General features: G+C 48.3%; 1 protein-coding gene across 2 annotated transcripts in view; it reads right to left on the minus strand.

Annotated features, from left to right (window-relative positions):
• Positions 1–13413, minus strand: part of GDPD5 (glycerophosphodiester phosphodiesterase domain containing 5) — a 239227-nt gene extending 225814 nt beyond the window's left edge. For both annotated transcript variants that reach the window (XM_068266612.1, XM_068266614.1), the window contains exon 1: positions 13285–13413. The gene's annotated coding sequence lies outside the window, so the exon portion shown is untranslated. The remainder of the gene's footprint in view (positions 1–13284) is intronic.
• Positions 13414–13658: the final 245 nt, after the last annotated feature.

A 13658-nucleotide genomic window follows, 5' to 3' on the forward strand; every position in this document is an offset into this window, starting at 1 on the left:
GGTGGGGTCTGCTGCTGCTGTGGGGTGATGGGAGAATATCTTCAAGGGGGGGGCTGCTGCTGCTGCTACTGTGGGGTGGGTGGGAGCAAGGGTATGTCCAAAGGGGGTTGCTGCTGCTGTGGGGTGGGTGAAAGGGAAGGTAGTTCCAAGGAGGGGGGGGGGGCTGCTGCTGTGGGGTGGGTGGCTTCTACGGGCTGCTGCTGTGACACACATCGGGGGTCCCCCTCCTGTGACCCTGATCCTCCATAGCGCTGCCGCTACATTATAAACAGTTTCACACTCACTTTCCCGGGCTCCGTTAGATGTTAAGACTGCAGGTCCACGCTGTCTCCTCTGCACTGCCGCTCACACGGAATCAGGGAGTAGTGCGAGTGGCAATGCAAAGGAGAAAGCGTGGACCTGGAGCTCTAGCGTCTGATGGAGCCCGGAGCCAAGGCAGGTGAGTGTGAAGCTTTTCGAGTCTCTGGCAGGCTCTTGTCTCTAGCCCAAAATAGTGGTTAGGTTAGAGATGGTAAGTCCGGCTCACCAAAGAGCCACATGCGGCTTGAGAGCCGCCGATTCCGACCGCTGTTGTAGGGTAAATGTTCTCACATTAGTCACAGATCATGTATCAGTGCGTAGCTTTAGCGCCCACATAACGGGTCACAGCACAGAGGAAGGTGGGTGAGCAGTTAAGACGGTGGGTTTTGTGTGCCTGTTAGAACTTGTCAAAAGGTGTGAAGGCAAATGGGACAAGGAACGGAATCCCAGAGAGTGGGGGCTGCTCTAGAGAAATCTGCTTATGAAACGCGGATGAAATAGTCACAACGCCCTCCTACAGGCTCAGCATTTACCAAGGACATGTACGAGTGACATAAAGGGCTGAGTAATGCAAGATGCGACATCGCTGGCTAATGAAACGCTGCCGCTCGATCCTCCGCGCACATCGCCACGTGTCATCCAGCGGATTAGTGTGATTACCATTCATTCTACAAGACGTTCACACTGATGACCAACAGGACACTCGCCGTGTGACATGGCTAACGACCTCGCTCTGCTGCTGCGAGCGGGGCAACGCTAATGACCTCGCTCTGCTGCTGCGTGCAGGCCAACGCTAACGACCTAGCTCTGCTGCTGCGCGCGGGCACACGCTAACGACCTCGCTCTGCTGCGTGCGGGGCCACGCTAATGACCTCGCTCTGCTGCTGCTGTGTGCGGGGCCAAGCTAATGACCTCGCTCTGCTGCTGCGTGCGGGGCCACGCTAATGACCTCGCTCTGCTGCTGCGTGCGGGGCCACGCTAATGACCTCGCTCTGCTGCTGCGTGCGGGGCCACGCTAATGACCTCGCTCTGCTGCTGCGTGCGGGGCCACGCTAATGACCTCGCTCTGCTGCTGCGTGCGGGGCCACGCTAATGACCTCGCTCTGCTGCTGCGTGCGGGGCCACGCTAATGACCTCGCTCTGCTGCTGCGTGCGGGGCCACGCTAATGACCTCGCTCTGCTGCTGCGTGCGGGGCCACGCTAATGACCTCGCTCTGCTGCTGCGTGCGGGGCCACGCTAATGACCTCGCTCTGCTGCTGCGTGCGGGGCCACGCTAATGACCTCGCTCTGCTGCTGCGTGCGGGGCCACGCTAATGACCTCGCTCTGCTGCTGCGTGCGGGGCCACGCTAATGACCTCGCTCTGCTGCTGCGTGCGGGGCCACGCTAATGACCTCGCTCTGCTGCTGCGTGCGGGGCCACGCTAATGACTTCGCTCTGCTGCTGCGTGCGGGGCCACGCTAATGACCTCGCTCTGCTGCTGCTGTGTGCGGTGCCAAGCTAATGACCTCGCTCTGCTGCTGCGTGCGGGGCCACGCTAATGACCTCACTCTGCTGCTGCGTGCGGGGCCACGCTAATGACCTCGCTCTGCTGCTGCGTGCGGGGCCACGCTAATGACCTCGCTCTGCTGCTGCGAGGGCCCCCGCTAATGACCTTGCTCTGCTGCTGCGTTTGGGGCCACGCTAACGACCTTGCTCTGCTGCTGTGTGCGGGGCCACGCTAATGACCTCGCTCTGCTGCTGCGTGTGGGCCCACGCTGATGACCTCGCTCGGCCGCTGCGTGCGGGGCCATGCTAATGACCTCGCTCTGCTGCTGCTGTGTGCAGTGCCAAGCTAATGACCTCGCTCTGCTGCTGCTGCGCCAAGCTAATGACCTCGCTCTGCTGCTGCTGCGCCAAGCTAATGACCTCGCTCTGCTGCTGCTGCGCCAAGCTAATGACCTCGCTCTGCTGCTGCGCGCGGGCCCACGCTAATGACCTCGCTCTGCTGCTGCGAGGGCCCCCGCTAATGACCTCGCTCTGCTGCTGCGAGGGCCCCCGCTAATGACCTCGCTCCGCTGCTGCGTTTGGGGCCACACTAACGACCTTGCTCCGCTGCTGCGTGCGGGGCCACGCTAATGACCTTGCTCCGCTGCTGCGTGCATGGCTATGGTAATGTAAAGTGGAGCATGGAGCTGTTACAGTTTGTGGCTCGCCCTTCTTCCCTTAGAGTGTAAGCTCTTAACCACTTCCCCTTCACAGGTTATTTAACCTTTAAAACAACATTTCACTCTCCTCCCATTCATTTGGCAATAACTTTATTGCTACTTGTCACACCATCTTCGGACGTCGCAAAAGTTACTCCCTGTGCGCTGCTATAGCTGTAATTCCTATTACGGCCTATGGTGGCGCCCAAGTCTCCTGTGCTGGATTCACTGTGTTTATCACCGGACGCACACTGCGCCTGCACAGTATGTGCCTGATAATGTGGCGCACCCACGCAGAAGTGCTGACCCTCCGATGGGTCATCAAGCTTTGCGAGCAGCCAGTGAGACAACGGAGCAGTGATGAGGGAACCAGAAGACTTCTAGGGGCTGGAAGAAACCCCAGGTAAGTAACGATTTCTTTACTAGATCACCTTGTGCGTATACACACATCCAATATTAATTGGCCAATTTTGCCACATCCATGTCATAAGTGGGCCAGCAGATTTGAATAGTACGAACAGATTCTGCAGGTAAAAGCTCTCAACCTAGATAGAGGCAGGAAAATTGGCGAGTCAAAATTGCATGTGTACCAGGCTTAAGCCACTAACACAGGCTAACCCTACAAACTCCATGCAGATATCGTACTGGGCTGTCCGAGATAAGAACTTGGGAAAAGTGGGCAGAGCCAAAAATAAATTTCACTAAGAAAATATAAACTGCAGCCATTCTTACTCTGTTAATGGCAGGGTTCTCAAACGTTGCCCAGATTGTCACTGGGTGACTGAGATTAATATTATGGGAAGTGGGTGGAGCCTATAATAGCCAATCAAAATTCACCTGTTGATTTTCAAGGGGAATATTTAAATTGCTTCAATGTTCTGCAAGAAAATACTGCTAATACTGTATTCCCTGCAATAATCTAGTGTAGATTTCTACTGCAACCTACAAAAATAACATTCTTGGTGGAACACACACAACCCCGCCACCCCCATGCAAAAAAGGCACAATGCCAACCTCGTAGCCACTGTGCCCTATTTATATCCTTTTATTAAGTGACACCAGCGCCAATCATTGTCACCAAGCTGTTCAGCACAGAGAGACTCCAAAGCGAAATACAGTGTGCTCCGACCACAGCGGTCAATTATTAATACCCACCCTGGGCAGACATTAGAAATATACACTTAATATACAGCAGCGCCAGGCAATGGCAGCCTCTGCTTCTCCCACATACGGAGGAGAATGACCCCCGGACAGAATGAGAACTGGAAGACACAATATGATCCAGGGCTGTGGAGTCGGAGTTGGAGTCGGGGCAATTTTGGGCACCCGGAGTCGGAGTCGTTGATTTCATAAACCGAGGAGTCGGATGGATTTTTGTACAAAATCCACAGCCCTGTTAGGTATTAGACTAAGGAGTCGGAGTCGAGGAGTCGGAGCCATTTTGGGTACCCGGAGTCGGAGTCGTGGTTTCAGAAACTGAGGAGTCTGAGTTGGAGCCGGAAGATTTTTGTACCGACTGACAGCCCTGATATGATCATGATGTGCGAGACAGATACGGCTCTAGACTATACAACGCGCAAACAATTCCAGTCAACAGTATGGCGTCCTTATAGGCTATGTCAGTGTGGGTGCTGCAGAACTACAAGTCCCAGCATGGAAAGTCATTGTGAAGCTGGGTGGCTGTACAAATTAATCAGGAAGACAATTTTAATACTTGTAAAAAAAACAATATAATTGTATATTAAATCGGACCTGAACTCATTACTTCCTCTCTGCTCTAAAAGATAAGCAACAGAATACAAACCTTCAAAGAAAAACATTCTTGTTTAACAGGGCTGTGGAGTGGGAACAAAAATCATCCAACTCCGACTCCTCAGTTTATGAAACCACCGACTGACTCCAGGTACCCAAAATGGTTCCGACTCCGACTCCTTAGTCTAATACTTACCAGGAATGTGGATTTGGTACAAAAATCATCCGACTCCGACTCCTCCTCCAAAATTGCTCCGACTCCACAACCCTGCTTTGTTCCAGCGGATACAAATCCTGCCATTAATCTGCAGTGTCTACTTCCTGCTTTCATGGAAGCAAACATATTGTTAACATCCTGTGTTTTCAAATTAGCCTCTCTGCCATGGCAGAAGAGATTCCTGAGTTGACACAACTGAGAGATCAAATTACAACTTGTGATTAGTTACATACGAGAGTGAATTAGGCTAAACACTCTAAATCCATACAGGGTGCATTTCTCCTTTGTTTTTCTTCTGTCCTCTGCAAGAGTTCAAGTCCACTGTAAGGTGTCTATTAACGATACAATTTTTCCATCAGGATCGATCTTTTGATGCATTTTTTATGATCAATTTGTGTAGAAAACTGCGCTATATGTGGCGCAAATCGAGGTGAAAATTCTTTGGTCAATTGGAAAAAAGGAATAATAATCCGAAAGTTGGATTTTATGATCGAATCAGAATGTGAAACCTTAAAATCGTTCTGTTAAAGGATAATTGCTTTTCGATTAGTTTCAATCGTTTACATTTTGTCGAAAGACCGAATCTGAAGGAAACATTGTACCGTTAATGGGCAGCTTTACAAAGATTCCAATTATCTATTCAAATGTTGTTGCAACGTACAAGCGGAAGCAATAACGTTGACAGCGGAACTGCAAAGACCAGCATGTTCTGCTTAATGGAGCAAGCTAATCTAGGGCATTATGATAGTCTTGTAAGAATATTATATATTTAAGACCATCCCCTCCTTATCCGATAAAAGTCTAAAGGTGACCACTGAAGGTCCAATTTTTAGCAAAGAATCGTTTAAGCGATGAGATAATTGTAATCGGATTGGCAGAAAATGAACTTTGTTGGTGTCAACTGACTGCAAATGGATTCTAAAAATGTTCCTTCAACTGCAATTTTCTAGATCGGAAAGACTGTTTCTCTGATCAGCTGTGATGTACAGATTGGTTCATTACTGGTGTCAATATATTACAACATTTTATTTCTGATCACATTTACCTGATCGCTCAAACGATTATATGCTAAAAATTGGACCTTTGGTGGCAAGCTTTTGGGCCCTTTTTTCACTAGCAGCGTTTTGGATTCCCATCGCTTGCGGATCACAAAAACGCCAGGTACCCCATGTAGGGATATTTCCATTGGCGATATGTGTTTGTGATACAATTTTTCCTGATCGCAAACAGCCTTCCTGCTGCATTTTCTTTGCATTTGAGCCCCTACACAAAATGGTTTTGTGATCCATCAATTCAAAACATTTTTTCCACCTCTTTTTTTGTGGGGCTAACAGATTCTGAATACCAGGAACAGACCGTGCAAGTAAGCGCTCATACTACATAAAGGTGGTAAATTTGGCCAATTAGATGGGTGTACACACTCTTAGAAACGGTGCAATTTCCCGTCAGATCGAACCAATAAATTTCCTGCATGTCTGGTCTGCTCCCGATGGATAACGAAGTGGATTTTTAGATCAGTACTTAATCCTATTATCGATCAGTATTGTAAAGAGAACAGAGGCGCCAAAAGGATAAAAGCATGTAACTAAAAGTTTTACAATTCCTCAGGAGGCGGTGGTGGGCTCACCTCCCGAAGTAGACAAAATACCGTGGGTAAAGGTGTATGCAAATGTATTCATATACTCCAACAAAAAGTGCAATGCGTTTCGCAAGTATATATCCCGCTTCTTCAGGCAATAACAATCAGGGCTGTGGAGTCGGGAGTAATTTTGGGCACCCAGAGTTGGAATCGGATGATTTTTGTACAAAATTCACAGCCCTGGTAAGTATTAGGCTAAGGAGTCGGAATCATTTTGGGTACCCGGAGTCGGAGTTTCATAAACTGAGGAGTCGGAAGATTTTTGTCCCGACTTCACAGCCCTGATAACAATAACAGAGTACACACAGTAACGTCTCAAGGTCACGAATAGCGCCTTACTGTGTGTACTCCGTTATTGCCTGAAGAAGCGGGAAAATACCAGCGAAACGCGTTGCACTTTTTGTTGGAGTATGTGAATACATTTGCTTGTACCTTAAGGGCCCTTTTCCACTAGCAATCGCTAGCGTTCACGCTGAACGCTAGCGATTGCTGAATCGCAATTAGCGGCGATTCCCCGACGTTCGCGGCCGCGATTTTGCTATGCTATGCACTGCATAGCAAAATCGCGGCAAATATCGCTCCGCCGCGCGTTCGCGTTCCCGACAAAAACGAATCGCGGTAGTAGAAATTACCTACCGCGATTCCTATGTTAAAAAGCAAACCGTAGCAATTGTAAAATCGCTAGCGGTTTGCGTTTTTGCGATTCAGCCAGCGCTGGTGGAAAAAGGGCCCTTACCCACGGTATTTTGTCTACTTCGGGGAGGTGAGTCCTCCACCGCCTCCTGAGGAATTGTAAAAAACTTTTAGTTACATGCTTTTATCCTTTTGGTGCCTCTGTTCTCTTTACAATACTAGCATCCACCCCTGGTGGGAGGGGTTGAATCCCCTTTTTCTCCTATCCACAGAGAGCGACATCTTATTCCTGAGTGAGGATAGGTTTAATCTCCTCACCTGCCTGCACAGTGGTCGCCTATGAGGTGACCCTGACTCGTGAGTATATTCATTATATACTTTGCTTCATTTACCCATCTCTTGATTTACTACACTATTTTGGGCTCTCGGTGTCCCCATTCATCTCTATTATCGATCAGGAGCAGATCGGACATGTCAGAAGTTATCGGACAGGAAATTGCAGTGTGTGGCGTTCAGTTCTCAAATTTGCATGCATCCCTCTCTCTCCCCCCCCCCCCCCCCCATTCCCCATGTGAATTTGCATTAGGACTTACAACCAATGAAAGTAAATGACCTTGTCCACTAATCACCTAAAAAGGTGGCCACACACACACCATACAATGTGTGAATATTTGTTCAATTCAAGAATTGCAATCCATTTTTCTGACTGATTTTAACATTTCAAAAATATGACCAATGCACCACACGTTCAATTTTTCCCCAATTATGATAAAAATGATTGGAAACTGAGAAAATTGCTAGGGTGTGTATATTAATAAATTGACAAACACACACCATACAATCTTTAAAAAAAATTGAAGAAAAATTTCCAGCACAAATATCCGGGGAGGTACAAATGGTCTCTAACAGATACGTATTAACAAGAACTACAGGTGACATTGCTCCTCTCACCACTCCATCTGCTTGTCTGTGGGGCACTGTACAGCAACGCACAATGAGAACGTCCAATTCAGCAAACACAGCCAATGGTTGGGCCATCTCCCACAATTTGACTATTCACCAATATCCCTAAAGGTGGCCACTAACAATTCAATTTCTAGCGAAAAATCGTTTGAGTGATCAGATAATTCTGAACGGAAGTGATATATCGTAATACATTGTTCACTACACCAACAACGAACCAATCTTTGCTTCCTATCTATCACAATACACAAGAAAATCCAAATTTTGGTTTGACGGAAATCTAAGTGGAAGATTTATTTATTTATTTATTTTTTAATCGTTCGTAGTTGATTGTGCCCATCAGCAGAGATTATTTACAACCAATCCGATCAGAATTATCTGGTCGCTCAACCGATTTTTCACTAGATATTGGACAGTTCGTAGCCACCTTAACCACCCTGGCGTTCTATTAAGATCGCCAGGGCAGCTGCATGAGGGGTTTTTTTAAATTAAAAAAAAACTATTTCATGCAGCCAACTGAAAGTTGGCTGCATGAAAGCCCACTAGATGGCGCTCCGGAGGCGTTCTTCTGATCGCCTCCGGCGGCCAAAAGTAACACGGAAGGCCGCAATGAGCGGCCTTCCGTGTTTTGTTTACTACGTCGCCATGGCGACGAGCGGAGTGACGTCATGGACGTCAGCCGACGTCCTGACGTCTGCCGCCTCCGATCCAGCCCTTAGCGCTGGCCGGAACTATTTGTTCCGGCTGCGCAGGGCTCAGGCGGCTGGGGGGACCCTCTTTCGCCGCTGCTCGCGGCGGATCGCCGCAGAGCGGCGGCGATCGGGCAGCACACGCGGCTGGCAAAGTGCCGGCTGCGTGTGCTGCTCTTTATTTGATCAAAATCGGCCCAGCAGGGCCTGAGCGGCACCCTCTGGCGGTAATGGACGAGCTGAGCTCGTCCATACCGCTAAGGTGGTTAAGAAGACCATACACATATGGCTCCTCCCCCCCCCCTCCCCCCCCCCCCCCCCCCAAACTGAGTGCTGAGTGTTTTTCTCTACAGTGTACTGTTCCAATGTAGTATGCAACTGGTAAACGTGGATAATGAAACAGTCTTAAGGGGCCCATACACCTAATGATTTTCCCTCCGATATAAGGCCGATTCGATCACAGTGATCGAATAGGCTGTGAAATCGCCGCAGACACCGCTGGCAGAACGATCAATTTCCGTCCGAAATCGATCGTTCCCGTCGATCCGTCCGTGCGGAAGATTTTTCTCGATCGCTGGCGGGTCGGGAGTGCGTCCATAGCGGCATTCGAATGCCCGACGCAATACAGCGGGTATACTTTACCTGTTCCGGCCGGCGCGAGTCCCCGCTGTCTTCTTCTCCGCTCCGGGCTTTAGACCGTTCCTGCAGCTACACAGAACTTCCTGTCCCGGCAGGAAGTTTAAACAGCAGAGCACCCTCTACTGTTTAAACTTCCCCTGGACAGGAAGTTCAGTAGCTGCAGGAACGGTCTTGAGCCCGGAGCGGAGAAGAAGACAGCTGGGACCAGGGGACTCGCGCCAGCAGGAACAGGTAATGTATGCAGGGGGGGGGGGACAGCTCCACAGATTGTGATCGGTTTCAGGCTGATATCGATTCACAGTCTGTTTGCAGTAAAGGTGGCCATACGATCCCTCTCTGATCAGATGATTCGATCAGAGAGGGATCTATCTGTTGGTCGAATCTGATGGCAAATTGACCAGTGCATGGCCACCTTTAAGGTGGGTACACACATCAGATAAAAGTCTTTGGAAAATGAAACATCACAGACCAATTTTTTCCCCTTTCATGTAGTATGAGAGCCATACTCTACACAGTCTATTTTGTTGAGCTGAACTCCCCATCAGACACAAACCTTTGCAAGATGCTGCACACAAAGTTGCTGTACACATTCAACAGATCAGTATCTGCAAAAGATCCATTCCTGTGAAATGCCTTCATAGTCTATGATATCTGCAGATCTCATACACACCGTGTTTAACAGACATTTATCTGCAGATCAGACAATTATCTGCATATCTGAAGATCCATCCTGGTGGATCTGATCTGCAGATGAATGTCTGTTAAACAAGGTGTGTATGAGGATCTGCAGATATCATAGACTGTGAATGCATTTTGCAGGAACGGATCTTTTGCAGGGACAGATCTTTTGCAGATACTAATCTTTTGTGTCTGTACAGCATCTTTGTGTACTGCATTTTGCAAAGATTTCTATCTGATGGGGAGTTCAGCTCAATAGAGTAGACTGTGTAGGTATGGCTCTCATACTACATGGAAGGGGGTAAAATTGGTCTGTGATCTTTCATTTTCCAAAGACTTTTATCTGATGTGTGTACCCACCTTTACTCAGGTAGGATGTTTAAAGTGTACCTAAAAAAAGTGGATAAAATAAGTTTTATACATATTTGGGACTTCCTCCAGCCCCCTTCACGCTGACCCGATCCTCGCTGTCCTCCTCCGCTATCTGGTGTTTACTGCGGACGCATGGTCCGGGCGCGCGCCTTTGTACTTCCGTTGCAGGGAGAGTTCTGCGCCTGTGCTGACTGGCCTGGCTGACTTTGCCGATGATCCAGGAGGCGGAGGACAGAGAAGATCTGATCAACGTGAAGCGGGCTGGAGGAATCCCCAGGTATGTATAGGCTCCCTGCACACTGCAAATCCGATTTGCACTTCCAAATTTCTCTGAATGCAATCAACAGAAAAACGGAGTAAAAAAACGCAGCATGCAGTAACAATTGCAAATTGGAAGTAACAAAACGATTAAAAATTTGGATCTGAATCGCATGCAGTGTGCAGGGAGCCTAAATCGTATTTTACGCACCCTCTCAAGTATAATTTTATTGGACACAGAAAAAGATGACGCGTTTGTTGTCAACTACGCCCACATTATTCGGCCAATCGCACCGCTTTGTGCTGTAAGAGGGTGCCGTGATTGGAGAATTGTTCCCGATGAGGTCTCCTGCTGAGCCAAACCCACAGCCCTGGTAAGTATTTGACTAAGGAGTTGGAGCCATTTTGGGTACCTGGAGTTGGCGTCGGAAGTCGGTGGTTTCATAAACTGAGGAGTTGGAGGAGTCGGGTGATTTCTGTACCGACTCCACAGCCCTGTATAAAAATGTATGGCTACCTTTAGTTCTATTGCTCCACTGAGTGTGGTAAGCATGATGCTGGACATACACTACACAACTGCACTTTCATTTCGGTACCACTAGTGTTCTCCCCAGAATTTTTTTCCAGCCGGGTGGGGCGAGATGAAAATGCAGGGCAACTCTGCTTACAGCATAGGAGGAGGTGAGCCGATGACAGCCGGGTGATCACCAAATCTAGCCGGGCGGAGCACCCGGCTAAAAGAGCCTGGGGAGAACACTGACCACAACTGACATGATTATCTCGCAATCAACATAATCAAGAACAAACATTCTCATGATCGTCGTTCGTGCTGGTGACAGAAAACACTTTTTTTTGCCCAATTAGATATTTTTATTTGAGTGCAAAAATAAAATAAAATGAATAATAATAATAATAATAATAATAATAACAATAATAATAATAATAATGTCACCTTTATTATAAGCCCAATCTTGCTGTCACACACAATACACACAGCTATGGTGAGCAATGTGACTTTGCAGCCTGCGTGACAGTACATAGCAGTTGCCCAAGCGAAGCATAGAATAACCAGCAAGAAAACATACCACACATATTATGCTAGGTAAACACTGCAATTTTCTGACAGATCTACTATCAGAACAATCATTTCCAACATGTCCGATTTGATTTCCAATCGATTTCCATTTACTTCTATGAAAAATCGTTCAAATAAAATAAAATATAGGAAATCAGATCAGATATGTTGGCAAAAGAATAAAACTCAATCTGACAGTAAATCTGTCAAAACATTGCATTGTGTGTACTTGGCATAAGGTAAACACTAAATATTCAGCAAACACCTGCACAGAGGGCAAGTGGCAATAATACACAAGTACTGGGGATGGCACTACAAGTCTCAGCAGGCACTGCTGTCCTCTGCAGCCCTTCAGTCCACACTGCTAGAATTTAAAATTAAACACCCCATGTAATAATCACTTACATAAAAACAGCACAGTATGCAAGATTGGTCACCCTGGCACAGACATCTGCCTATAGACTAGCCAGGCATCATACACAAGTGCTGGGGAGGGCACTACCATGTCATCTGCAGTCCTTCAGCCCACCCTGCTGAGAACTAAATACAACACCCTAAGTAACAACCATGATCACATAAAAACACATAACACATAGGCATGTAGCTGTATCTGCCTATAGGCAAGCCAGGCATCATACACAAGTGCTGGGGATAGCACTACAACTCTCAGCAGGTCAGGGGATACTGGGATTTGTAGTCCTCTGGCAGAGCCAGGCATCATACACAAGTGCTGGAGATGGCACTACAACTCTCAGCAGGTCAGGGGATACTGGGATTTGTAGTCCTCTGGCAGAGCCAGGCATCATACACAAGTGCTGGAGATGTCACTACAAGTCTCAGCAAGCGCTGCTGTCCTCTGAAGACCTTCAGCCCACCCTTCTGAAAACTAAATAAAATACACTAGGCAATAATCATAATCACTTACATAAAACACCACAGTATGCAAGACCTGTCACAGGCATGTGCCTGCCTCAGCAGGTCAGGAGATGCTGGGATTTGTAGTCCTCTGGCAAAGCCAGGCATCATACACAAGTGCTGGGGATAGCACTACAAGTCTCAGCAGGTCAGGAGATGCTGGGATTTGTAGTCCTCTGGCAGAGCCAGGCATCATACACAAGTGTTGGGGATGGCACTACAAGTCTCATCAGGTCAGGAGATGCTGGGATTTGTAGTCCTCTGGCAGAGCCAGGCATCATACACAAGTGTTGGGGATGGCACTACAAGCCTCAGCAGGTCAGGAGATGCTGGGATTTGTAGTCCTCTGGCAGAGCCAGGCATCATACACAAGTGTTGGGGATGGCACTACAAGTCTCATCAGGTCAGGAGATGCTGGGATTTGTAGTCCTCTGGCAGAGCCAGGCATCATACACAAGGGCTGGGGATGGCACTACAAGTCTCAGCAGGTCAGGAGATGCCGGGATTTGTAGTCCTCTGGCAGAGCCAGGCATCATACACAAGGGCTGGGGATGGCACTACAAGTCTCAGCAGGTCAGGGGATGCTGGGATTTGTAGTCCTCTGGCAGAGCCAGGCATCATACACAAGTGCTGGGGATGACACTACAAGCCTCAGCAGGTCAGGAGGTGCTGGGATTTGTAGTCCTCTGGCAGAGCCAGGCATCATACACAAGTGCTGGGGATAGCACTACAAGTCTCAGCAGGTCAGGAGATGCTGGGATTTGTAGTCCTCTGGCAGAGCCAGGCATCATACACAAGTGCTGGGGATGGCACTACAAGTCTCATCAGGTCAGGAGATGCTGGGATGTGTAGTCCTCCGGCAGTTGTAGGTGGTGTGAGGCTGGCAGCAGCCCGCAGGAGTCAGTACAGGCAGCCCATGTGCCCCGCACAGAGCCGGGGGCATGTGAGGCGACACAGCCTGCTACTTACCCGGCATGAAGGTGCGATACCCCGGGGCAGGGGAGGGGGGAGATAGACCGATCAGTGCAGGAGAGCTGCGATCCCCGTGCGATCCGCTCCCTATGCGCGCTCGCCCTGTGCTGAGCTCTGCCTGCACAAGCCCCGCCCACAGCGGCGCGCACCGGCCCTGCCCACACCGGAGCCCACTAACCCCGCCCTTCTGCTACTCTTAAAGTGGCAGAGTCTCTCAAGTAATAAAATGTACATTATTATTATTTTTGTTTTATTATTTAAAATATAACTCCTATTGTTAGCATTATTATTAGTAGTATTTTTATGGTGTTGTTTTTTTAAATATTGAATTATTATTATTTACATAATTATTATTTTATTTATTGTATTGA

Source organism: Hyperolius riggenbachi, chromosome 2 (assembly GCF_040937935.1).
Source record: "Hyperolius riggenbachi isolate aHypRig1 chromosome 2, aHypRig1.pri, whole genome shotgun sequence".
NCBI classification, from domain to species: Eukaryota; Metazoa; Chordata; class Amphibia; order Anura; family Hyperoliidae; genus Hyperolius; species Hyperolius riggenbachi.